Here is a 27,290-nt window from a genome sequence, read left to right on the forward strand (position 1 = left end):
AATAGAAAGCCCAGAGATAAATCCACACACATATGGACACCTTATCTTTGACATAGGAGGCAAGAATATACAATGGAGTAAAGACAATCTCTTTAACAAGTGGTGCTGGGAAAACTGGTCAACCACTTGTAAAAGAATGAAACTAGATCACTTTCTATCACCGTACACAAAAATAAACTCAAAATGGATTAAAGATCTAAATGTAAGATCAGAAACTATAAAACTCCTAGAGGAGAACATAGGCAAAACACTCTCAGACATAAATCACAGCAGGATCCTCTATGATCCACCTCCCAGAATTCTGGAAATAAAAGCAAAAATAAACAAATGGGATCTAATTAAAATTAAAAGCTTCTGTACAACAAAGGAAAATATAAGCAAGGTGAAAAGACAGCCTTCTGAATGGGAGAAAATAATAGCAACTGAAACAACTGACAAACAACTAATCTCAAAAATATACAAGCAACTTATGCAGCTCAATTCCAGAAAAATAAACGACCCAATCAAAAAATGGGCCAAAGAACTAAACAGACATTTCTCCAAAGAAGACATACGGATGGCTAACAAACACATGAAAAGATGTTCAACATCACTCATTATTAGAGAAATGCAAATCAAAACCACAATGAGGTACCACTTCACACCAGTCAGAATGGCTGCGATCCAAAAATCTGCAAGCAATAAATGCTGGAGAGGGTGTGGAGAAAAGGGAACCCTCCTACACTGTTGGTGGGAATGCAAACTAGTACAGCCACTATGGAGAACAGTGTGGAGATTCCTTAAAAAATTGCAAATAGAACTACCTTATGACCCAGCAATCCCACTTCTGGGCATACACACCGAGGAAACCAGAATTGAAAGAGACACATGTACCCCAATGTTCATCGCAGCACTGTTTACAATAGCCAGGACATGGAAACAACCTAGATGTCCATCAGCAGATGAATGGATAAGAAAGCTGTGGTACATATACACAATGGAGTATTACTCAGCCGTTAAAAAGAATTCATTTGAATCAGTTCTGATGAGATGGGTGAAACTGGAGCCAATTATACAGAGTGAAGTAAGCCAGAAAGAAAAACACCAATACAGTATACTAACACATATATATGGAATTTAGGAAGATGGCAATGACGACCCTGTATGCAAGACAGGAAAAAAGACACAGATGTGTATACCAGACTTTTGGACTCAGAGGGAGAGGGAGAGGGTGGGATGATTTGGGAGAATGGGAATTATAACATGTATACTGTCATGTAAGAATTGAATCGCCAGTCCATGTCTGACATAGGGTGCAGCTTGCTTGGGGCTGGTGCATGGGGATGACCCAGAGAGATGTTGTGGGGAGGGAGGTGGGAGGGGGGTTCATGTTTGGGAATACATGTAAGAATTAAAGATTTTAAAATTTAAAAAAAAAATAAAAAAGTAAAAAAATAAAATAAAATAAATGAAGAGTTGTGCTTTGTAGATCAATATTTTATATAAAACATTTTTTCCATCTGCTTTTCTTAAATTAATACCTTCAAGCTAGTTACAGCTGGGGCAGCAGCATTGACTATTTCTCCCACCTCCACCCAAGACTGAAGGAAGGATTGAGCTGTCCCTTGGCTACTGCTGTCCAAGTGCACTTCCCTTTTCTCCTCAAGGTTCAGATGCTGACTCTGTGAATGAGATGTCAGTTGCAGCCCATCCAATAATGGGTTACTGCTCAGGGTCTTCACATTTAACCACAGGCTAAATTGACAACTAGGCTCAGGGTGCAGGCATCTCACACCGCTCAATGAGATCAGGGCAGAGCCTGGAAGTAAATGTTCTGGCTTGCTATAATGCTGTCGTTAAAAATCACCAGGAAGTGGAAAATCCAAGACAAATAATAAATTGGATGGGACATGGCAACAATGGACATAAGTTGGGATTGTCTCAGTCAAAATGACACACATGGATGCTTTACCAGGCACGTGTCTTCTCAAAAATCTCCCAATCCTCGACTCCTGGTTACTGTTTTCCCCTCACCAAGGCTGTGCCCTCAGTGTGATTCACTTGTTTGTGACCAGTTAGTAATTTCCACAGCATTATGCACATGGAAAAGAATGTGAAGCATTCTCTTAGTTTTATTCATTGTGGTACTCCTTTTTTTCTACAACATTTTCTATTCATCTTAAAACTTGTATTAAATTTTGCATGCATTCATTTTTAAATTAAAGATGTAATACATTTATGAAATTGTTCCTCACATTAGTTCTTTTGTTACCTTAAAAAAATAGCATACTATAATTAAGAGTGAAATTTGGGGATGAAAGGAATACAGTTGTTGCATATATTTGATAAAAATGGATTATCCAAATATGATTGTGATAACATTTTATACTTATATTTAATATTTATATTTGATTTATATTCTATTACAGGACTAATGAAAAGGATTCACCATATCTTAGGACTTTTTACTGGAGCCTTAAGAGATAGGTAAGTGCCAAGCATTTTTTGAAGAGATATATCTGAAACATTAAATAATTTTATTGCATCGGTTCCTGACAAAAATAGGCAAAGGAGTATATTTTACTTAAGCAATTTACCTTTTATTCTTCTCAGTAAAAATAGTATAAATACCATGTTTACATGAATTTAATGTAACATGCTCTGGTATCCAATAAATCACACTTTCCAGGGAGCCTTAGATTTATTTTCTGTAATAATGAGAACATTGTTGAAAGATTAACAAGTTAGGCATAGTTTAAAACTTAAAGTCCTAAAAAGAAATCATTAAATGCAAAGTGGTGCCCTGGCTTGGATCTCAGGACTGAAAAAAGACATTAGTGAAAAAAACAGGTGAAATCCAAATAAAGTCTGTAGCTTAGTCAATCGTAATATACCAACATCCTTTTTTTAATGGTGACAAATGTACCATGGTAATGTAAGATGCTAATTTTAGGTGGAATTTGGTAAAAGGAACATGGAAACTCTATAGTACCTTTGCAACTGTCCTGTAAATCTAAAATTATTCCAAGATAAAAAGTTTTAATTAAAGCCAAAAAATCAAGATTTATTTGAAAATTATACTCCTATAGAAAATTACAGGGGTAGCTTTTCTGTGTAACAGTTTGAAAAATCAAAATGGCTGCTTTTAGAAAAACCCAGATTCCATGCAATAGAGATGCAGGGAAATATGAGACTATAGGTTTCATTTCACAGGTCATGGGAGGTGTGGGATTTCATTTTCTGAACATTGACCTGGTGTCTGTGAACATCTTCTTGAACTCGGTTATAGACTTGCTCTTCAGTTCTTTAAGGTACATGTGTGTTCTTCAGTGGTTTAGTACAGCTCCTTCTATTAATATAAGCAGGCCCCTTACATGGTTCACAGACTACTCTATTTTTCTTTTCTTTTTGGTATATCTGTTAGAAGCAAAAACACCAGTGATGTGACTCAGTGGTTTGGAGTTGAGATCTTTTTAGGGTGGTTTTGTTTAGTCATAGTTACTTGAGCTTCTAGGTCAAGTGCTAGATACAGTTGACCTGTCATGAAGGAGTATGAATAAAGATGAGCATAACTCTTACATAGCCATTTCTGTAGTTGAGCTGAAATAATTGATTACTGTCAGATAATTGAAATTCTCAGTTTCCAAAATGAACTCTAGCAGTATAACTCTTTTAAATTTCTATAAATATTAAAGGACTATAAGAAAGAAGCTCTGTAGTTTGCTGAAACTATTATATAACTTTCATTAATAAAATGAAATAGCCCTGCTGGCCTTATAAATGGTCTCCTGCTGCTGTTACCAACTTTAGTGATTTTAGTTAAACTTAAATTTCATCAAGGGAAATAGAAATATATTGTACTTAAAAGATATAGACATTTAAAACAACAGACCCAGACCTGAATGACTTTTGCAGAATAATTATTGGCCTTGAAGAGTTCTTTTGCTTGATGACATTTTTTCAGAATTGGTGTTATCAATATCATATCAACAGAATTTGCATCTTTACTTCCTAATTATATAACATACTTGTGCTAGCCTTGGTAGAAAAGTTTTTAAAAAGGGAGTAACATTCTTTTAGGACAAGTTGAAATTTCATTATAGTTCACACAGACAAAACAAAAAAGTCTTTTTATTGTTCTTCTGTGCTCAAAGAGCATTAAAAGTGTTGTTTCTGGAAACATGCTTTACCATTCAGCTGGCTGGCTGTCATTTTATGGTCACCTAACGTATAAATGAAGGTAGCACATAGGTACTGCATACTTTCTGTGTACCCTTTGTACTTTTTGTTTACGATGGTCTCATTTAATCTTCACAAACACCTATGAGCTAGTTTGGAATTCCCATCGTAGATGAGGTCAGAGGATAACAGATGTCTCCAGGCCAACCCTGAGGGTGTGAGGAAGAACGACTTGGTGCCCATGGTGTTCAGTACCTACAGTCTGGTTCCTAATGTTACCAGCTTCCAGGGAGCCCTGAGTCCAAGGACACATGGTAAACTTCCCATTACTGCAACTTGTCTGGGTTAAGGATGTCTAATCCCACTGGTGACCTAGAGCAGAATCCCCCAGGGTTATAGGCGTGGAGTAGAGTCTGCTGGTCCCTGTTCCAGCCTTGCCTTGGCTCATCCTCTGGCTCCTGAGCTTGTCAGTTGTTGTCCTCTGTCACCTGATTAATTGCTGAACACTCACTCATTGTGTGCTCCATTGATCAGATGCCAAGAACTCTTGGCAGCTCTGCGGAACATGATCTCAGTGTGCCTCCTGGTCAGTGCTGGGCAACTTGAAGTGGTTAGTGGGGGTGAGAACTTGGATTCAGAAGCCAGGACCCACGCCAGAAGCCAGGGATGGGTAATTGAGTGGCTGGCACGTGAAGTGGAGCGCTCCAGACTCATCAGTAGTCTGGGAGGCAGAAGGGGAGCTGCACATGACTTTGAAAGGTGGTCTTTGAAGATCATGATGGCTGGCTGTGGATTTTGTAGTTTCTAGATATAAAATAATTCTAGTTGCTTTTTGAGGAGGAATGAGAATGTTGCCAGCTTATTCATTATACTGTTCATTACACTGGGCAGAGATCCCTCTGTTACTTTTACCCATCAGTTCCAGCTGTGTCCTTCTGTGGTTCTAAATCTCCAGTCCTCCTTACACTTAGCATAACATACAAATACAATTACAAAATCTCGTTTGCGGTCTCTTTGTCTTCATGGTCTCAGGAAGTTGCCTTTCTTCAGTCAGTTCATGACTGCTTTCTCCATTTTTTCTCTATGTGATCCCATGTATCCTTCACGCTAAATATCTGTTCCCCTTGTTTGTTTCTTTACCTCGATCTTTCCCATGAGCTCCAGGCTCCTATCCGTGTCCCCCTGTCCAACATCTCTATTTAGAGGTATAATAAAATTTCAAACTTAATGGATCTACATAGAACTCTTAGGCCGAGACTCCTGGCTGCTGCCAATGACCGTGGGTTCTGTCACTGACAGTGTCAAGTTGAAGCTTATCATCCTCAGCTTTTCAAACCCCAGTGTATATATGAATCCCTTGGATAGTTTGTTAAAATGTAGATTTTGATTAAGTCTGTTGTGGGGCCCAAGATTCTGCACTTCTAACAAGCTCCCAGGTCCTGCTAATGCTGCCGACCCATGGACCCCACTCTGAGCAGCAGGGAATGCACGTGCGTTCAGAGTAGATGCTTGTCGAGACAGATCTGGGGCTGGGGGAGGTGAATGGGGTCCTGCAGGTCCCTCCCTCGTCTCACCGTTGTCCCATCCCTGGTTAAGAATCATGTTATATACAGCAAAAACTAGCACATATTGTGAAGCAACTATACACCAATAAAAGCTTTTTAAAAAAGAAAAGTAGAATCATGTTTCTAAACACACAACTCTCAGTTATGCTTATAATTAAAAGGAAATTTAAAAAGTGGTATCTATACTATTATTTCAATTTAACAAAAGATGTACGTGTGTGCGTGTGTATACATGTATATGCTTAGGCAAACTCTGTGAGGACACATGCCAAGTGTTAACAGTTGTTAATCTTCTAAGTGATAGATTTACAGATGGCATATATTTTCATCTTTATATATGTGGCCTTTTCCAATTTTTAGTAGTGAGCATAATTTTCTAGATATAGTTTATGATGATTAATGTTATTACAGCTGTCAGGTATACTCCAGCTTAGTTCATCACAATGTCGCCTTGGAGGAAACATTTGCCTCCTACCACTCACTTACCTCTCTTCACCCTTCCCCCAAACATCTGCTCTTTTTTTCTTTTTTCCTCAATAAATGTATTAGCTCTTTAATGGTTTAGTGGGGGCTTCACATTAGGGCTTTAGGTCAGTATCTGCCAACACAATTAATAGAATAAGGGTAATTAAATAAGTACTTTTTTATATTCGATTTTTGTAATTTTTTTGTGTGTTCAATTTAAAAAAACTAAAGAAATACCCTTTTTCTCGCTTCTTTCTGTCCTAGGAAGGTATGCTCAGCAGGTTTCTTAGAGGGAGCCTAGTTTTCCTTTCAAACTTTAAATTCAGTAACCAAATTTAAAAGTGAAGTACCTGTCTCTTGCTATGGAACAGGGAAGGAAGTAACAAAGATACAAAATAGAAAAGCCTGATATACTTAAAACCTCACCTTCTTAAAAAGGTGAGTGTTGGACAGAGAAAGAATTTCTGAGATACACATAAAGGTGCCTCCTTAGATCTGGTAAACACCAAACCATGCATTCATAGGATAAAACTTGCAAAAGCTTGCAAGGACAATCTCATGAGAAATGAAAAATTACCAGGTCACTGTAAGAAAAGCCCTAGAGTAAAGGTTCCTCTATACAAACCCTAAAAGAACTTAAAACTAAGCCTCAAAAGAATCATATTAATCCTCAAGTATCAACTGTCTGCCAGAAACCCAACACTTTTTAAACAAATATAAGAAATCCAGCATTCAGCTACATAAAATTCACAGTGAATTTCATCCAATCAAACATCATAGATAAACAAAGAAGCAGGAAAAAAATCCCATAACTAGGAGCCAATAGAAATAGACCCTGAAACAACAGATGATAGAACTAGCATACAGGTACTTTAAAATAGCTATTGTAAATATGGTTCCTGTAGATAAACATAATGAGAAATGAAATAAAAGATAGAGAAAAGAAAATATTGGAACATTAGAGATTTAAAAAAATACAGTATTTGAAATGAAAATTGTACTAGTGTGGGACTAAGTACAGATTAGATCTTTCAGGAGAAAAGTTCAGTGAACTTGGAAACATGGTGAGAATTTAACCAAAAGCATCGAGAGAAGAAAGGTTGAAAAAGTATGCCCATCTCCACCACACTGCTGCTGCTAAGTTGCTCAGTCATGTCCGACTCTTTGCGACCCCATGGACTGTGGCCCATCAGGCTCCTCTGCCCATGGTATTCTCCAGGCAAGAATATTGGAGTGGGTTGCCATGCCCTTCTCCAGGGGATCTTCCTGACCCAGGGATCAAACCCTAATCTCCTGCATTGCAAGCAGATTCTTGACCATCTGAGCCACCATCTAATTCTATAATGGAGAATTATTATATATTATATTGCCTGTTATTGCCTGTATTGTAACAGGCAATACAAAGAAGCAAATGACATACATATTGGCAGCGTAGAAATAAAAGGTCTTTATTTGTAGACAATATGATCACGTATAGAGAAAATGCTAAGAAACTCCAAAAAAACCGCTAGTATTTGTCATTGAATTTAGCAAGCTTGAAGGACACAAAGGAGATACACAAATGAAGTGAAAGTTGCTTGGTCATGTTTGACTCTTTGAGACCCTATGGACTATACAGGGGTATATGTAGTCCATGGGGACTGTACAGTCCATGGAATTCTTCAGGCCAGAATGCTGGAGTGGATAGCCTTTCCCTTCTTCTCCAGGGGATCTTCCCAACCCAGGGATCAAACCCAGGTCTCCCGCATTGTGGGTGGATTCTTTACCAGCTGAGCCACCAGGGAAGCATAAGGATACTAGAGTGGGTAGCTTATCTTCCTCTCCAGTGGATCTTCCCAACCTAGGAATTGAACCCGGGTCTCCCACATTGCAGAAGGTTTCTTTACCAGCTGAGCTACCAGGTATAACCAAGATACACAAAATCAATTGTAATTTTATATACCAGCAATGAAAAATTAGAAATTGAAAGTTAATATTTATATCAAAATACAATGGACCTGAAAAAAGAAAAAAAATTTACAAGAACAATATTGGAAGGTTTCTAGTACCTAATCTCAGGACTTCCTCTGCATTTTAAAGGTCCTTCTTTAAAGCTACAGTGATGAAGGCAGTGTTTGTCTAAGGTAAACATATATGTCAATGGAATAAAATAGAGAATCCAGAAATAGATGCACACTAGTAATGGTCAGCTGACTTCTTCTGACACTGATGCCAAGTTAATTCAATGGGGACAAGATAGTCTTTTTAACATACGGTACTGGAACACCTGAGTATTCAATGTAAAAAAATTAACCTCAACCCTTACTTCTTCTGTATATAAAAATAACTTGAAAAGAATCATGGATCTAAATATAAAAGACTGACACTATAAAACTTCAAGAAAAAATTGCAGGAGAAAATATTCGTGAACTTGGGATAGGCAAAGATTTTTGGGGGGCCCAAAATGCATGAACCATAAAAGAAAAATTGACAAATGGGACTCCATCAAAATTTAAAACTTCTGTTCTTCCAGAGACATTGTTAAGAAAATGAAAAGGCAATCTGTAAACAGAGAAAATATATTCACAATACATATGCCTGACAGATGACTTGTGGCCAGAATATATAAAGAACTCTTGGAGCTCATTAGTTGTATGACAGCCCAATTAGAAATCTAGGCATAAGAAAATAACAAATGGCCAGTTTTGCATAGGAAAAGGTCTTCAGCATCATTAGACATCAGAATAATATAAACCCAAACAATGAGATACCATCGGATATTCATCAGAATAGCCAATACTCAAAAGAAAAAGTGTTAGAATGGACGTTTCATATTTTGCTGGTAGGAAATCTAAATGATAAACCATTTAAACAGTTTGGCAGTGTGTTATAAAGTTAAGCATGTTAATACTGCATGATCCAAGAGAAATGAAACATGTTTAAACACATACTTGTACAGGAATGTCCATAGCAGGTTTATTCATAAGAGCCTCAAGCTGGAAGCAAGTTAAATTCCATCAGGTAGTAAATGGATGAACATGTTGTGGCATATCTATGCAGGGGTATACTACTCAGAACTTAAGGTAGTAATACTTAGCAACATGAATGAATCTCAGAAACATTATGCTGAGTTCAATAAGCCAGGCACAAAAGAATACAAGCTCTGTGATTCCATTTACTACCCACAACTATTATACCAAAAATGCTAGGGAAAAAAATTTAATCTGTCGTGGCAATAAACAGACACATTGTCATTTGCAGCTGAAACTGGAGTGTGATTGACTTGGATGAGGCGCAAGAGGACCTTTCAGTTTGGTCAGTGTGTTCTATATTCTGACTGTGGTGGTGATTATATGGCTATATATGTGTTTATAAAATTCACTGAAATGTACATTAAAAATGTACATATTTTATTGTATATAAACTATACCTCAATAATGTTGTTTTGAAAAAATTCCAAAAATTTGAAAGTTATTTTACTAACAAAAGGTTGTTGGTAGTGGTTTAGTTGCTAAGTTGTGTCCAGCTCTTGTGACCCCATGGACAGCAGCCTGCCAGACTCCTCTGTCAATAGGATTCTCCAGGCGAAAGTACTGGAGTGGTTGCCATTTCCTTCTCTAGGGGATCTTCCCAACTCAGGAATCGAACCCAGGTCTTCTGCATTGCAGACAAATTCTCTACCAACTGAGCTATGAGGGAAGCCCAACAAAAGGTTAACTTCTGTCTAATGTTAGAAGACCTCTGTGTAAGGCTGAGTTGACCCAAAAATTCCATTTAGATAAACCAGTATATACAATATAAATAATAATGCATGAGTTAAATATCCTTAAACATGAAAAGAGAGTAGATAAATCAGTTTAGTTAACCTATGATTTGATATATTGGAATGGGACCCTAGCATCCTTAGAATTCATTGACATACCCTTTTAATTTCTTTAATTGATATTTGGTAATATCTTTGGCACTAAGAAGAATCCAGTTGAATGAAGTAATTATGAACAATCCACTCTTGGTTTTCTTTTATTGTTCTTTTTTTTTTTTTAACTGATAAGCATATGTGGATGATACTCCTGTGTCCCTTGGACTCTGTTCTTGCTTTTAGGAATAGAACTCCTAGATTTTGCCTGAGCACATACATGGCTGTCCTTCTAAAGGCAACATTTCTCTGCTTCTCTTACAGCAGGGTATGGCTTTGGACTAAGGAGAGGTGACTGGTAATGTGTTAAAGGTTACGTCATTAAGGATAAGCCGCTTAATCTAGATTTTCTCTTTTCCTTTCCTGCTGGCTAAGATGTAACATCAGGCATAGCAGACTATGTCGATCCAGAGATGGAAGCCACGTGGAAGTTGATAGAGCCAGCCTGGGTCCCTGAATGATCTTGTGACACACACCTCTCCTTGTATCCCACACTGGGACAGGAAAAAGAAAAGTCTCTAATTTTGGCTGTTGTATTTTTGAGTCTTTCTGTTATGGCAGGAAGTTTATACCCTAAGACAAATTGGAAAGCATTTAAGATTTTTAAGTTTTTCTCTGTGTGCTGTTTGATTATAGCTAATATGTTTTGGTGTGTGTTCTCAAGTAAAATAATTTCTAAAATAGTATGATTTCATGCCAGTAGTTCTTTTTGACCCAGTAGTTATTTAGGAGAGTGTTTCTCAAATTTATGAGTTACTTTTAAACTGTAGGTACTAATTATTAGTAAATGGAGACACAGCATTCAGCTTTTCTAATTTTTGGATGTCTTTATGGACTAATTCATGATCGATTTTGGTAAGATTCCACAGATCTTTTTAAAGAAGTTGCCTTCTTTGTAAGATACCAAAATATTTATTTATTGTGTTGCTTAACTTTCCTATAGTTATTTTTTATCTGATCTATCAAAGAATTAAAGATATAAATCAGTGATTTCTTCCATTAATTTTTCTTTATATTTCTGTCTGTTCTGATATCTGTGTTCATGAGTTATTTAATTGTCAGCAGCTCAGTTGAAGATTGTACCTTTTATCAGAATAATGTGACTTTTTTCCTAATTTATATCTTTTGCTTTGTGTTTTAGCTAACATTAATATGCTACTTTAGTTTATATGTCCCTATATTTCTTACTATATCTATCCTTTATCTTTATTTATATTTATCCTTTATTTATCTTTCTGTGATTTCTTTAAGATATGTTTTCTATAACTGGAGCATGGTTGGATTTTTTAACCTATTGGAAAGAACCTTTGTCTTTTAACAGATATTATAACTCATTTATATTTATTATCAAAATTCATCTTTAATTGATTTTATTTCATTGATCTTGTTTTTGTTATAATGTCTTTGATTTTTCCATTATGTTTTAGACTTTTTACTGTTTGATTTAAATTTTTTGTTTAATTTGGTTTTGAATTTTGCCTGCTTTGAAATATTATTTTTTAAGATTTTTTTGAAACCTTAAATCTATATAGTACCTGTATAGATTTTTCCAGGGGGAAAAAGAAATTGAATAAAAATGAAACTTGAAATTAATACATCAAATTTTATATTTGATGAGACTGTGTTTGGGATTATTAAATATAATGGATTTCATGGTGATGGGTAGGGAACATTATTTACGAGAGATCTTGTTTTCTGTGCTGTCCCTGTCATACCTGTCAGGAGTGAGGTGGTATCCTCTGTTGTCTCTCAGTAGGAAGTGAGGAATTTAATAGGGCTGGCATGCGTGTGTGCTTAATCGCTTCAGCTATGTCCGGCTCTCTGTGACCCTGTGGACTCGGGCCTGCCAGGCTCCTCCCTCCATGGGGTTCTCCAGCAAGAAGACTGGAGCCGGTTGCCATTTCCTTCTCCAGGTTAATAAGGTATACTTCTCTGTTTCTCAGTTTTCATTAATATCTGAGATTTTTATCTCAGACTGTTAGTAAGTTGTAATTTTGATAATTTATAAAATATTCATTTGGTTAACCTTTATAGTTATAATTTTATACATATAAAAATTATGAAAATCACAACTTTAAATGAATTGCCATTGTTTTCCAAGTGTATATCAAAGTGAATTTTTAGAAAGTCATTATGCTATTGTGCCATATTACACTAATACTCATTTTCTTGATCTACTTCTGTATTATAGCTTAAAAAGATGCTTTCTTTTCATCATTGCCCACCTTCAGACCATTTCCCTGCTTATCAGACCAGAGGAAGAAAGAAATTGAAAAAATTCAAATCTGAAGTTAATATATCAAATTTTATATTTGATGAGACTGTGTTTGGGATGATTAAATATAATGGATTTCATGGTGGTGGGTGGGGAGTATTATTTACCGATGATCTTGATTTCTGTGCTGTCCCTGTCAGTTACTGTATCCACAGCACAGGGCATGGCGTTTACATGCTCACCAATGTTTGCTCAGCGTCAGAGTCTGTCCCTGTGCTCGACACTCTGATAGGCTCTTTCCCTACCTTGGATGCTCCTAGCCCTTGACCTTCTCAAGTGGACGTCATCTCCATTCTGTCTCTATAATAAGTGTGCTTGTGTGGGGGGCTTTCTCATGTTTTTCAGAATATACTTGAGGACTATTTAGGGAAGTGCCACTTGGAGGACATGCAGCCTTGTCTTGGAAATCGTGTGGAGGGAACAAGCCTGTAGCAGTTGCAAGGGATAATATCTTTAAGAAAATAGTGATGTTGCTAAGTTACTTTGTGAGGGAAGACTTGTCTTTCTCATATTTTTTTTTAAAATGATAATTATGTAGCTGGACTACCAAGATGCAGGGAGTGAGGGGAAGCTGAGAACAGTCTCTCCGGGGCTGCGGGTCAGGGTGAAGTTCTTGGCCAGCGACTCATGTCTGTGTGGTATGTGGAAAGCAAATGGGCTGAGGCGGCAGGAAGCCTGTTATTCTAGCTTTGGTTCTGTTTTCCTTTGTGACCATGGCAAACCTCTCAGCTCTTCTAGGCCTCAGGCTCAATCTGTTAAATGAGAAAGATGACTCTCCAAGATGCTTTCTAACTGAAACTCCACGCCTGACCAGGGCACCAGGGATAACCAGGGAATTTCCACTTGACAGCATTTTTATTTTTAATTTTATTTAAGCAGGGAAGTCAGCTTCATTTCATCTTGTAGTCAAGAGGAATAAATCACTTCTCTTACTACCTTGAGTAAGGAGAACTAGAAGGATCATGTGTGACTCGTGTACTTATGACCTAACCTAATATTAGCAAGTGACACACGTTGTGGTGGACTGTCCCACTTACAACACCTGGAAGTAATCTGGTGATAGAATGACTCAGAGGAATGTGAAATTACCATCTTTCCCTGAGAAAACTAAGATATTTATTTAGACTCCCAGAAGGTTCTTGCCTTTGTCCCTGGTGTGTGTGTGTGTGTCTTGAGACTGAGGGTCCTGGGAGATAGATCCGCCGTGTGACCTTCAGCTGTTACTGACCATGGTTTTTGGCTTTTCCGAATCAACAGAAGTTGATAAGAGGCTAGATGAGAAATTCAAGCAAGGCTTTATTGGGGCCCCTGCTACAGCTGAGGGCAGAGAAAATAACATGTGCCCTTGCTTGCTTCCTGAGGTAGGAACTAGTTCCTTATATGGGGTGAGGGTAGGGGCAGCAGGTCCAGGAGCTGGGCCAGAGGGATGGCTTGGGTGTTTTGCCCACCCCTTTGGTGGTATTGCATGCAGGGAACATGTGTGCAGTACCCTGCTTTTGGTCCCAACACCCTACTGTTGCTTCTGGCTCCTCAGAAGTGGTAGTTGGGTTCTTTTTGGTCTTTGTGTATCTTCTTGCCCATAATTTGCCCTAGCTATGCATGCACACAGTTATTTTTAGTCCCTTATAGTTTTTTTTGTATTTTGTGGCTTGAGGAGACTTTTGTCCAGGTGTGAGCCCTGTCTGTAGCAAAGGGTCCCAGGTCCCAGCTTGTCTCACAAGCAGCCATCAGACCTGAAGGTCACAGTGAAGATCCTTCATTGATGAGCTCCTAAGTGGTCCAAAAGCTGTTCACACTGAAATCTTGTTTCACAAGGTCAGCAACAGGGAGCCGCCCAAGCTGGCTTTTTGTCAAAAACTGAGCTGGACATGATCACAAGTAGGGTGGGCAGAGAGAGTTTTCAGATAATGAATATGTCACAATTGTGAAAGAGCAAGGACACAGCACTGACTGAATGAAATCTGTGCAACTGTCAAAGGGTGACTGTTTCTGAAGAAGGGCTTTGTTTTGGCTCAGTTCTGGAGGATGATTCCCACAAAGGCGCCATCCAGAACAATGTGGAGAAAAGATCATTCATTGCTTCACTTTGCTGTAGTCATCACTCTGAGGACTAAAAAGTTATTGAAAAGTTTTATTTCCCGCTCTATGAAGAGCTTCTGGGAGAGAAAAAAGAGAATCCTTTCATTTCAGAAATGCATTTTCTTTCAGTAAATAGATGCTGTGAATAAGTCAAATAAAATGCAGAATAAATTTGAAACTTGGATACAAAATGTAGATGGTAGGCTTTTATTAAGTGCCACTTTTATTAAGTGTGGTAGTCCTCTGGGGTGCAGAGACCAACATTCAGTTGCCTCTGTTCACAGGAAGTGAACTTGAATGAAGCTGATGGATAGATGGCTAATACTATGTTTCCACTGGGTTTTATAGAGCAGCTACTCTGGAGATGCTGCATTAGATGTTGAGACTACAGGTGAAGTAGATAGAGTCTCTGTTCTCAAGACATTTAGAATTCACAGTGAGATGCCTCACCAGGTATGCAGAGCACCAGTTGTGCAGAGACATGTAGGAAGACATCAGTAGTTCGAATGCACAGGGGAGAATGATTTGGGAAATTTGAACCTGCTCTAAGAGAAGAACTAAGCAGTCTCAAGGCACCTATTTCTTCAGTGGTTGTTGTAAGCTGTGCTCATTAACTTTCTGGCCCCAGAAGTACACATTCCTGATGTTAAAAATAATAGCCCGGAATTATACAGTGCTTTGCTTTGTTGTTGGGCACAGTCTAGTGCTTTACAGATAACGACTTGTTGTTCTGTTGCCAAGTCATGTCCAGCTGTTTGAGACCCCCATGGATTGCAGCACACCAAGCTTCCCTGTCCTTCACTATCTCTCAGAGTTTGCTCAAACTCATGTCCATTGAGTTGGTGATGCCATCCAACCATCTCGTTCTCTGTCGCCCCCTTCTGCCTTCAATCTTTCCCAACACTAGCATCTTTTCCAGTTAGTGGGCTCTTCGAATCAGGTGACCAAAGTATTGGAGCTTCAGCTTCAGCATCAGTCTTTCTAATGAATATTCAGGGTTGATTTCCTTTAGGATTGATTGGCTAGATCTCTTTGCAGTCCATGGGACTCTCAAGAATCTTCTCCAGCACCATAATTTGAAAGCATCAATTCTTTGGCATTCAGCCTTCTTTATGGTCCAACTCTCCATGTACGGCTACTGGAAAAACCATAGATTTGACTAGACGGACCTTGGTTGGCAAAGTGATGTCTCTGTGTTTTAATACACCATCTAGGTTTGTCATAGTTTTTCTTCCAAGGAGCAAGCATCTTTTAATTTCATGGCTGTATTCACTATCTGCAGTGATTTTGGAGCCTAAGAAAATAAAATCTGTCACCGTTTCCCACTGTTTCCTATTTGCCATGAAGTGATGGGACGAATGCCATGATCTTCATTTCTTGAGTGTTGAGTTTTAAGCCAGCTGTTTCATTCTCCTCTTTCACTCTCTTTAAGAGGCTTTTTAGTTCCTCTTAGCTTTCTGCCATAAGGGTGGTGTCACCTGCATATCTGAGGTTATTGATATTTCACCCAGCAATCTTGATTCCAGCTTGAGCTTCATCCAGCCTAGCATTTCGCATGATGTTACCCTGCATGTAAGTTAAATAAGCAGGGTGACAGTATACAGCCTTGACATACTCTTTTCTCAGTTTTGAACCAGTCCGTTGTTCCGTATCCAATTTTAACTGTTGTTTCTTGACCTGCCTACTTGTTTCTCAGGAGGCAGGTAAGGTGATAGTCCCATCTCTTTAAGAATTTTCACAGTATGTATATACAAATTATACCCAGAATTATTTGAAATTATAGAAAGAACTCATGTACACCCATGGTGGACTCATGTCAGTGTATGGCAAAACCAATACAGTATTGTAAAGTAAAATTAAAAAATAAATTAATTAAAAAAAAGAAAAAATCCCTTTTGATCAAATACTATCCCCCATTTATTTACAGAGAAAGGCTTACTTGAATTATACATATATCTAAAAGAGATCACATTACCTCCCACAAACACTGAATCCACAGCTCTTTGAGGTGGGGATTTCTGTTCAGCCTTAATGTCCTCCTGGTCAAATAAGAGGCTGCTTTCTCTGTCTTCTCATCTGTTGAAATGTCTGTCCCTTTTTACAGTGCTAGAGGTCTTTAATTTATAAGCTGGATTTGTAAATTGCAGGGTCCCAGCCGGTTGGGCCTGTGGTCCTTCCATGCCTGAACCACAGGAGGCCTGCTATTTGCTCCTATGAGGAAGTTAATAAGAGCTTTTGCGACCTGGTTTGCATACAGTTTATAGGCTCCCATTTAGGTGATCTGGAGGAAGAAGAATGGGATGAAAAAGTCAAAGTTATTATTGTGAATGAGAAGGAAAGTTAGAATTTTAAAACCAGCATCAAAATGGTACAGACAAAGAATTAGAAGTTAGGAAGAGCCTAGGAGGAGAGGTTTTTAATTAGAGCAACCCTCAAGACGTTGGAAATTGTTATGATGGTTTTAAGTAGGCAACTCTTTGGCCTTAAAATGAATCCACAACTTGACTTTCTGTATGTAGTTTATGAGATATAAACACACACAAAATGTGAGGCAAAAAGGTAATCGTTTTATGTAAAGCTGTTTTGATGTATGGCTTCTTGGATATTGAAAGCCTCCTTGGATCTTAATTAAATACATTGAATGGTTTTAAAAGTTAATAAAATCGTAAGGAAGTTTTGTTTTTTTTTTTTGCACAGTTATTTTCAGTTTGGTAAACAGGACTATCATTAGGAAGATTGTTGAAAGCAGTCTGTGGTATAAAGCTTGAATGGTGTTAGAAAAGAACAGGAGCTTTAGAACCTCACTTGGACCCTATCTACAAATAAAATAAACTTTTTCATGTAATACTGAAATCAGCTATGCGATTGAAGAGAATATAATAATACTTTCTATAATTTTATTATTCTATTTTGGTTTCTTTAATTTTATTGATACAAGGAATACATAAATTTTTTTAAAGCCTTAAACATCAGATTTAAGTTACCTTTGACCATCTCAGTCCCAGGGTCATCTCTTGCCATTTATTCTTCTAAATCTTGTTCTGAATACTTATATACATATATTTGTATGTCTAGAAGAGATACTTGTGTTTTGTGTAGATGTTAAAAAATAACCCGCAAATGTATTATGTTTTGCTGGTTCACTTAAGTGTGACTTTCCATTATATCTTTTGATCACAGCTGACATTCACTGAGTAGCTACTATGTGCTAGGCAAGATGTTTAGCATTTTTCATGTGTTTGTCTCCCAGTCTTCATAATAGGCTTCAGTCAGCTCAGTCGCTCAGTCGTGTCCGACTCTTTGCAACCCCATGAATCGCAGTACGCCAAGCCTCCCTGTCCATCACCATCTCCCGGAGTTCACTCAGACTCACGTCCATCGAGTCAGTGATGCCATCCAGCCATCTCATCCTCTGTCATCCCCTTTTCCTCCTGCCCCCAGTCCCTCCCAGCATCAGAGTCTTTTCCAGTGAGTCAACTCTTCGCATGAGGTGGCCAGAGTACTGGAGTTTCAGCTTTAGCATCATTCCTTCCAAGGAACACCTAGGGCTGATCTCCTTTAGAATGGACTGGTTAGATCTCCTTGCAGTCCAAGGGACTCTCAAGAGTCTTCTCCAACACCACAGTTCAAAAGCATCAATTCTTCTGCACTCAGCTTTCTTCACAGTCCAACTCTTGCATCCATATATGACCACTGGAAAAACCATAGCCGTGACTAGACGGACCTTTGTTGGCAATGTCTCTGCTTTTCAGTATGCTATCTAGGTTGGTCATAACTTTTCTTCCAAGGAATAAGCATCTTTTAATTTCTTGGCTACAGAGATGAGTAAAAACTGATTTTATATGAGTAAAATTCCAATGTTATTCTATCTCACCTTTACATTAACATACTAATGTAATTTAATCATCATTCTTTAGTACAACTTCAAAAATAAAACAGAATGATTGCTTTTATTTGTTAAGAATATAACTTTTATTTCTGTGAGATTCATTCTTCTGTGCCATTGGTCTCTCCAGCCAGCCCCAGAGGTATGTGTCTCTGCTAAGCCAGAGGCTGGGGGTATGCGCACCTTCCAGGCATGAGCTGGTCGTACATGTGTCATGTTTGACTCATCCTAAATGAAGAACAGACACCCCAGACATTGCCTCAGTAGTTAATGATTTTCAGAGCCCATGCCTGTGATGATGTCCTTATTTGGGAGTCAATTATAGGACACAAGTCCTAGGTGTGCGCAGGATTTTTTTTTTAATTTATTTTTGCTTGAAGGATAGTTGCTTTGTTGGTTTATGCTGTACATCAGTGTGAATCAGTCATAGGGTATACACAGAGGTTAAATTTTGAAAGATGCTTTTCACTGTGCTCTTGGCCATCCTGGTAAAAGGCTACAGTTGCAGAAACTCTGATCATTTTTATGGCAGTTTGTAGACAGGGAGTGGTTGTTGGGTGGGTTGATAAAAAAAAAATCTGCTTATTTTGTGTAGTCTGACTTTAGAATTTGGATAAAGATATTTTCAAGATTTCTTGACAAAATAAAGATCTTCACTATCTGGGACAGCTGTCAGAAGGTTTAGATCTCAGCTCTGCTGCTCAACTAGCTGGGGAACCTTGAAAAGGCCACTTAGTGATATTTCAATGAAATGATAATAATATCCACTTGTGGTGTTCAGTTGCTAAGTCGTGTTGACTCTTTGTGACCCCATGGGCTGCAGCACGCCAGGCCTCTGTGTCCCTCACTATCTCTCAGAGTTCGCCCAAGTTCATGTCCATTGAATCAGCAATGCTATCCAGCCGTCTCATCCTCTATTGCCCTCTTCTTCTTAATATCCACTTGGTAAAACTGGGGTGAAATTTCATGAAGTGTCTTATACATTGTGATGCGTTGTGTGAATGTGCAAATATCGGGTGATGCCTCTGTCATTTTGTCATCTGAATGTTGTCAAGGTCGCCTGCAGTTTGCCTTTTCACTGTTGCCTCTGTCCTGAGAATGTAACCTGCTTTCCTCTGTCCTTTATTCCACGGAAGAGAGCACTGTATCAGAGCTCTGTGATCTTCAGGGTAGGAGCTGGGGCCCTATTGGTGAACGTGAAAGTGTTAGTTGTTTAGTCGTGTCTGACTCTTTGCAACCCCATGGACTGTAGCCCACCAGGCTTCTCTGCCCATGGGATTCTCCAGGCAAGAATACTGGAGTGGGTAGCCATTCCCTTCCCCAGGGGATCTTCCTGACCCAGGGATCGAACCCAAATCTCCTGCATTGCAGGCAGATTCTTTACTGTCTGAGCTACCAGGGAAGGCCTAAACAAGCATTGAAGTACAACCAGCATTTCTTCAGGCCTAGTGTAAGAACTGAAGAGATCATCTGCAGTAACTCAAGGAGAAGAGACATACCCAGGGTCCCAATAAATATCTTTCCATTGTAATTAATACACAGTGTTTGTAAATATTTTGGCCTTTTTGTCTTGAAAAGTAAACAGGTGTTAATATCTGTCTATATAGGAAAGTATTTGTTAATAAATTCTGTTGCAGTAGAACATGGTTTGAAAAAACCATCAGATATTACCTTGCTGTGTCATCTTTTTGGTTGCAACGCTTAAGTTATCCTCAAATCTCAACATTCAAAGAAGGCATGAGGTTTTTATGTTTGTCAGAAGGAGACATAGGGTTAAAATGATGAAGAGACCTTCCAAGTCAGCTCTCAATTCTGGATGAGGAGAGAGCGCCGTTGATTTTTCATTTGGTCTAGGCTGTGATGAGAACTGATCCTTGCTTAGAGGCTGTGAAAATCTCCGTTGCTCTTTGAGTGACCTGCCGTTCACTGTGTGTGTATGTCCTGTGTGGGTGTCCTGCGTGTGTGTGTGTAACCTGCCACTCACTCTTGTGTGTGTGTGTATCTGACTCTTTGTGACCCTCTCAAGTGACCCTTTTGACTGCAGCCTGCCAGTCCATGGGATTTTTTAGGTGAGAAGATTGGAGCAGGTTGACATTTACTTCTGCAGGGGATCTTTCCGACCCAGGAATGGAACCCACATCTCCTGCATTGGTAGGCAGATTCTTTACCACTGAGCCATCAGGAAAGCCCACCAGTCACCATACAGGATCACTACTGGTATAGTTTGCTGCTTGAGGAAGATATGTTTGCTTTGGAGGAGGCACATTGCTGAAAAAAAAATTCTCTGGTTTTACTGTTCCCTCTTCTGGATAGTTCCAAAAACCCAAGCCTTTTAATTTTCATTGGTGATTTGCTTTGTCATCTCTGTATTCACTTTCATTGGTTTCTTGACCTACTCTTTGTGGCAGACCATCCCTAACCTGGTTATACCAATGGAAAAAGTGAAATCTTATTTCAGAGTAACCTGTAAAATTCCATTCCATACTTTAGACTTAGCCCACTGAAGATAGCACTTTTCCCCTTCATTTTATTTTACTTCCCCTACTTATTCTTACTGTCTTAAGCACCATGGGGTTTTTTAGTTGTTTGTTATTGTTTTATTTTTTAATGAATCTCTTTCAGACTCACCTATTTACAGAAGCTGAACATTTCCTCCTTTTTCAGAGGCACTTGTGGCTAGAGTAGCTTTGCCTCTTGAGATCCTAACCAGGAGGGCTCTCTGAAGGAGTCCAGAATCTGCAAGTCACACTTGCTTTTCCATAATTAGCAACTAGAAATATTTTAACGTGCCTTGACTATACTTAAGCAACTCTTTAAAAAAATAGTTTGCAATCAGTTGAATTCTCTAAGCTTCTGGCTTACAGTACAGAAGAAACTTCTACAGAGAGTAGATAAAGGATGGGGTAAGAATTTTCTGATTTGATTGCATATTATTTATTGTGGAAAGAATGTTTTCCCTACAGACTGACTAGGAACAAGATGTTTAAACATAAGCCAGGGTGGAGACCTGTTTGTTTGGTCAGCTTCAGAGGAGCCACGTTTCCCTACTTGTGAAGAGTCTGCCAAATCTTCCATCCTCCCCACCCCCGCCTGATTCTTCAAGTTTCTTTGGGACTTTTACTTAAGGCCCTTGTTGGATAAGGCAGTGATGGAGTGCATATGTGGCAGTTAGAAAGGCTAAAGGCTTTTTTTTCTGGAGGGACATGATTTTATCATGTCATCATAAATTTATGCTGTGCTGTGTGTGTGTGTGTGTGTGTGTGTGTGTGTGTGTGTATAAAATGGCTTTTTCCCAGGCCCCCTCTGCAGTTGGCTTGTGTATTCACATAGCTGGGTGGCTGCAGGACCTCATTTATCACACAAGCAGTGGGAGCGGGCACGGAGATATGAAAGGGTTACTGTTCACATTTCCTGTGTAATTCCCTCTGATCTTACTGAGCTGTAATTCCTCTCTTGATGTTAAACATTCCCAGGCTCCTATAACCTTCTCACCAGTTTACACTAGCCAAGTTTGTCCCAGGTGATCATGTATGTAGGCGGACCTCCTGCTTCTAAAGATTAGAAACCCCTTCTTGGTCCATGCGATAGGCTAGCTGTTCTCGTTAATTTGCAGCCCAGAAGAAATGCCTTTGATTTAAAACAAGAAGAGAGCACTAACGGATTAGTTTTAAAATTCACATTAGCAGTCAACAACCAAATCTGTTGTCAAATTAGATTTAAAAATCTGATTCCTGGCCTGGTGAATTTCTAGGTAAACCAAACCCCTTTGGATCTAGTGGAGATTACATTTTTCCTTCTAAAAGCACATTTGCAAAGTGGGTTCTGATTGGAAAAGGGTAGATTTTGATGCCACCATCTTACTTTTAACTTACGTGATTGGTAGAGTGTTTTAAGTTGCCTCATGTAAAGCCACTTAGCTGAAATGGCAACATTTTTGCTTCAGTTCAATTCAGGAGGTAGTAGCTGAGCGTAGGGTGGTATTTATTTTCTACTTTTTATCTGGTTTTTAAAGTATATAGCAGCTCATTTGTTCCACAACTTTTTAAATGTACATTTTTGTTGTTGGCAAAAGGTTTTCTATTTTTCCCTTTCCCCCTAAAGTTTTGGAAGCAAATGACATGTTCCTGTGAAGCACTGTATGTGTCAGCAGCTACTGATGGATAGGGACACAGAGCCTATTCCAGCCTTGGCCTCATCCTGAGGAGCTTCCCTCTAACACAGCTCAGGGTAAGTCTGCTCCTGTTGCTTGGAGCACATTGCCATGTTCCCACTGTCCAACTTGGGAACCTAAGGACTCAGGGCTGGACAGAAATGAAACAGTGTTTCTTTGAAGGAGTTTCTAGGATAATTAAAGTTTGCTGGTGTTTAGGCCAAAGTAGACTATTTGCATGGCTTCAGGTAATGAGAGAAAATACTTTCTGTGCACCTTATCCATGGTTTCCCATGGAGACAAGTAGAGGAATTTTTAGATTGATTTCGTTTGGATCTGCCTTAGAAAGCCAATGTGACTCGTTGTTGTTTCTTATTCTCCTTTCAGTTTCCCAGAGCCTGAGGTAGCCTGTCACATGGACAGCTTTCAGTAGAGGTTTGTTTGAATAAATGTGAAGTAAACATTATTTTTGTAGATTCTAAATTGGTCTGTGTGTGTGTCATTAAGCACATGTCTAATAGTTTAACTCTCACTTTTCCAATTAGTCTCTAATGATAGATCCTGTTCAGAGTTTTTTGTTATTAGACCGTTAATTCCTCACAACAGTCTGTGTCCAAGTCCTTAAGTGCTTTCCACCTGGCTGGCTAACTGTGGCACTGCTCAGTCATAGAGAAAAATGACATTTAGTCACAAATTACTTAAATTATAGTCTGTTAATATTTCCTAAAACCAGTAAGCCCATTTATTATTCTAATGATGAAAGAATGCTTATATTTTCTCCCAAATAGTTATTCCTTAGGACCATCCTAGAGCACTGAATAGTAATGTTAATCAGTGGACAAATACTTAGAGATACTTAGAGAATGATGACATACACAGCATCGTGCCTGGTACCATGTGTTCTGCAAAGATGTGTACAACCTTGGTCCTGCCACCTCAAGTCTAGGCTTCTCCACAAATAGGTGCTTTACACCAGTCAGCTTAAGGCCATCAGAATGGTTATGGGCTGAGAGACCTGAATGAGAATCAGGTGAATCCTCTTTCAGTGCATTGGATGCAGGAGGTGCAGGTTCAGTCCCTGGGTCAGGAAGACACCCTGGAGAAAGGCATGGCAACTCATTCCAGTGTTCTTACCTGGAGAATCCCATGAACAGAGGAGCCTGATGGGCTGCAGTCCAGGGGCTTGCAAAGAGACTGAGCACACGGGCACATATGCACACACTGGCACCAGGCACTCTCCTGTTCACAAAGATAGGAATGTCAGCAGGCACATACTCGTACACGTGTGTATTATACATGCATGTTATCCCCTTAGCAACAGCCACTACCTGGTCTGCACTTTGTAATTTATGTTAATACACCAGTACTTCTTTATGTTCTCTTTTTAAATCACTGCTTGAGACTACTACTGCTGCTACTGCCGCTGAGTCGCTTCAGTCGTGTCCGACTCTGTGTGACCCCGTAAATGGCAGCCCACCAGGCTCCTCTGTCCCTGGGATTCTCCAAGCAAGAACACTGGAGTGCGTTGCCATTTCCTTCTCCAATGCATGAAAGTGAAAAGTGAAAGTGAAGTCTCTCAGTCGTGTCCAACTCTTAGTGACCCCATGGACTGCAGCCTACTAGGCTCCTCTGTGCATGGGATTTTCCAGGCAAGAGTACTGGAGTGGGGTGCCGTTGCCTTCTCCATGAGACTGGTGTTAATTTTATATTTGTAATTCTTGTTGTGTTTTAATCTTGAGTAAGAGTCTAAATAAGCATTTGTTACATGAACTAAATGACAACCTGTGTGTGCATCTTTTGGCTTAATTACATACAAACAGTAGCTTATTTAGTAAGATGAAAACGGTTGGTTTTCATTGCAGCAACTTGGTTGAAGTTTGTCATGTTTGGAAAATTGTTTTATAGTATCTCTGATAATATTGGCCTTTTTATCTCTAACAAATAATATTACCTTATAATGAACTTTGCAGATTACTTCTGAGCTTACTCTGGGTTTAGGCTTCCTTTTCCAGTTTGGTAGTAGGGGCTAGACACAGGACATTGTAAGTCCTGCAACAGCCTAGGTAAATTACAAAATAACATTATTTTAGTGATCTGTTATTACATAATTAATTGCCCCAGCACTGAGTGGTTTGTTCTGGATAGCTCATGGTTCTGTGGGTTGGGAGTTCAGACAAGTCTCCATTGGGTAATTTTTCTGTTCTGCATTGCACTGACAAGGTCACTGGTTGGTATCCATTTGGTAGATGCATTAGATGCTCTGGAGGATCTAGGATATCTTTATGCACATATATGATATGTGGACGAAGGTAGAAGATGTGTCTATATGGCCTTTGTAGCAGAGTCTCAAGGGAGTCAGACTTGTTCTGCTGTGGCTTAGGACTCCTAGAGAGAATTTTCCAAGCGATGGGAAGGATGGTGCTGTAGAGGAAGGTCTAAAACTGGAAACTGGCCCCACATCACTTCTACCATATTGTGTTGGTCAAAGCAGTGCCAGAGCACCTCCCCTCCCCCCGCCAGTTTCAGTGAGATGGGACATAGAGTGGCCTCTCAGTGGAAGAGGTATCAGAGAATGTGTGGCCATCTTACTCTACTACAGTTTACCCTCTGGCCACAGATGATTTACATTCTTCGTATATTCTAAAGGTACTCAGCCCCTTCCGAGAATCCGAAGTTGTCATCCCTCTGTGGCTTTACTCTCAAGCTTCAGGTCCAGGACCTTGTCATTTAAGTCAGGTCCAAACGTGCAGGAAGCTCGCCTGCTGTAGTTGCCTCCAGAGACAAGTTATTTATTCAGCATATATTAGAGAGGCAGACATAGAATCGCTGCCAATAAGCATTTCCATTCAGAATCAGGAAGCAAGAGGTGCATAGCTTTCACTGGTTCATAGTAATTTTGAAATCCTAATGCTGTCATTTCTTTACTAACATTATTTTTACTCCCTGGAAATGATTATCCATGGGTCCTGACTTCACCCTAGCAACTCTGAGTCATCCATCATTTTATATAAAAAATGGTTCACGTTTACAACTGGGTAGTCTTGCCAGCCTTGCTTCCTGCTTGTAGAAATTTGAGTTCAGAGGCATCTTTTCAGTTTTTTTTTTTTCTTTCTGCTCCTGTCAGCCCTATCTGACATAATTCTTTTAAAAACTTTGTGAAATTCCTGTGTATCAAATTATAGTCCACTCTGTTAGACAGAAGCCACATTCACATTTGTTTTGAGATATATTTTTTTCTACTTCAGACTGTGAGTAAAGGCATTAGAAGATGATACCCATAAGATTCTGTGAAGCTTTTCTGTTTGAAAGAGTCCAAAAGGGACACACTCAGGATTCCTACAGGTATTTTTTATCTAGAAAAGATAGTCTTATGAGGCACACACTCTTAAGATTCTTAGAACTGAATTAGATACAACATGTAATCATGATGGTATTTTATAGTCACACTCTAGAAATTTTTGTCCCTAAACCGTGCTTTACTGAGAGAGGCCTAAACTTGACTTTTTACTTTGAAGCTATATCTTAGTTTTCTGTCTGGGCAGAATGGGGATGAGAAAATGTTTTGTTTTAGAAAAGAGCAAGTCCTGGCTCCTTAAATTCCTGAAAGTGAAATGATTCTTTTGTTAGCTCTAAATTCTGCTAGAAAATGGAAGAGTTCTTTTGTTAACTTATCTTTCTCTTTGAACCCCATGTTACACTAGGCTAAAAGAGACTAATACTTTGACCCTCTGCCTGGCAATCTCCTTAGCCAAATCTACCACTTTATTGGGCACATTTTCTCTTTTCTATTTTATGCAAAGAATAGTGTTGCACATTTTCCACCACCATGTCATTTCTCCATCTGTTAACCCTTGGACTGCAAGGAGATCCAACTAGTCCATTCTGAAGGAGATCAGCCCTGGGATTTCTTTGGAAGGAATGATGCTAAAGCTGAAACTCCAGTACTTTGGCCACCTCATGCGAAGCGTTGACTCATTGGAAGACTCTGATGCTGGGAGGGATTGGGGGCAGGAGGAGAAGGGGACGACCGAGGATGAGATGGCTGGATGGCATCACTGACTCTCTATGGACGCGAGTCTGAGTGAACTCCGGGAGTTGGTGATGGACAGGGAGGCCTGGTGTGCTGCGATTCATGGGGTCACAAAGAGTCGGACACGACTGAGTGACTGAACTGAACTGAACATTTTCACTAATGTCCTTCAGGTTTTCATTAACAGTGTTTTAAGGACCTCCCTGTTTCTGTTCACCACTTGGTCCCAAAGCCAATGTCAGTATTTTAAGATTTTTATTACAGAGCCCCCACTTCCATGTGCCAGTATCTGTTATGGTTATCTAATTCTGTTTTAAATTACCTAAAAACTTAACAGTCTTAGAAAAACAGTCATTTTGTTGTACTTCACAGTCTGTAAGTCAGTGCAAAGGGCAGGCTCAGCTGGTGGTTATTCTTCTCCATGTAGCATCAGCTGAGGTTAGTTGGTGGCATTCAGCTGGAGGATGAGCTGGTTGCGAGTCTCTAAGACAGCTGCATATTTGCATTTCTGGTACTTTGATAAGAATCATTCAAAAGCTAATTTTGGCTGAGGCTGTCAGCCAGAGTGCCTACACCTACCTTCTCCAGGGTGACAGTCTTACTATAGTTAAATGATGGTAACAGTAGCACAAAAGACAGGAAGAAAGGAATAGGTATCTTTTGTTGTAAAATTCTTAATTCTGAAGTGATAAAATTGTCTGAGTCACCAGGGAAGTCCAAAATATTATTAAAACTTAGGTTGTGGTAAGTTAAAGCTCTGTAGTTTAAACACCAGAGCAATAAAACT

The 27,290-nt window shown here is 39.1% G+C and overlaps 1 protein-coding gene across 9 annotated transcripts in view; it reads left to right on the forward strand.

The window, feature by feature from the left end:
• The window catches only part of ZNF438 (zinc finger protein 438), a 194,028-nt gene that overhangs the window by 62,145 nt on the left and 104,593 nt on the right, over positions 1 to 27,290 (forward strand). For 3 of the 9 annotated variants that reach the window (XM_005688005.3, XM_013968540.2, XM_018057189.1), the window contains 3 exons: positions 2,409 to 2,466; positions 22,425 to 22,550; positions 22,861 to 22,908. The gene's annotated coding sequence lies outside the window, so the exon portion shown is untranslated. The other 6 variants (XM_013968542.2, XM_018057192.1, XM_013968541.2 and 3 more) reach the window with 5 other exon arrangements.

Source organism: Capra hircus, chromosome 13, assembly GCF_001704415.2.
Source record: "Capra hircus breed San Clemente chromosome 13, ASM170441v1, whole genome shotgun sequence".
Classification (NCBI taxonomy): Eukaryota; Metazoa; Chordata; class Mammalia; order Artiodactyla; family Bovidae; genus Capra; species Capra hircus.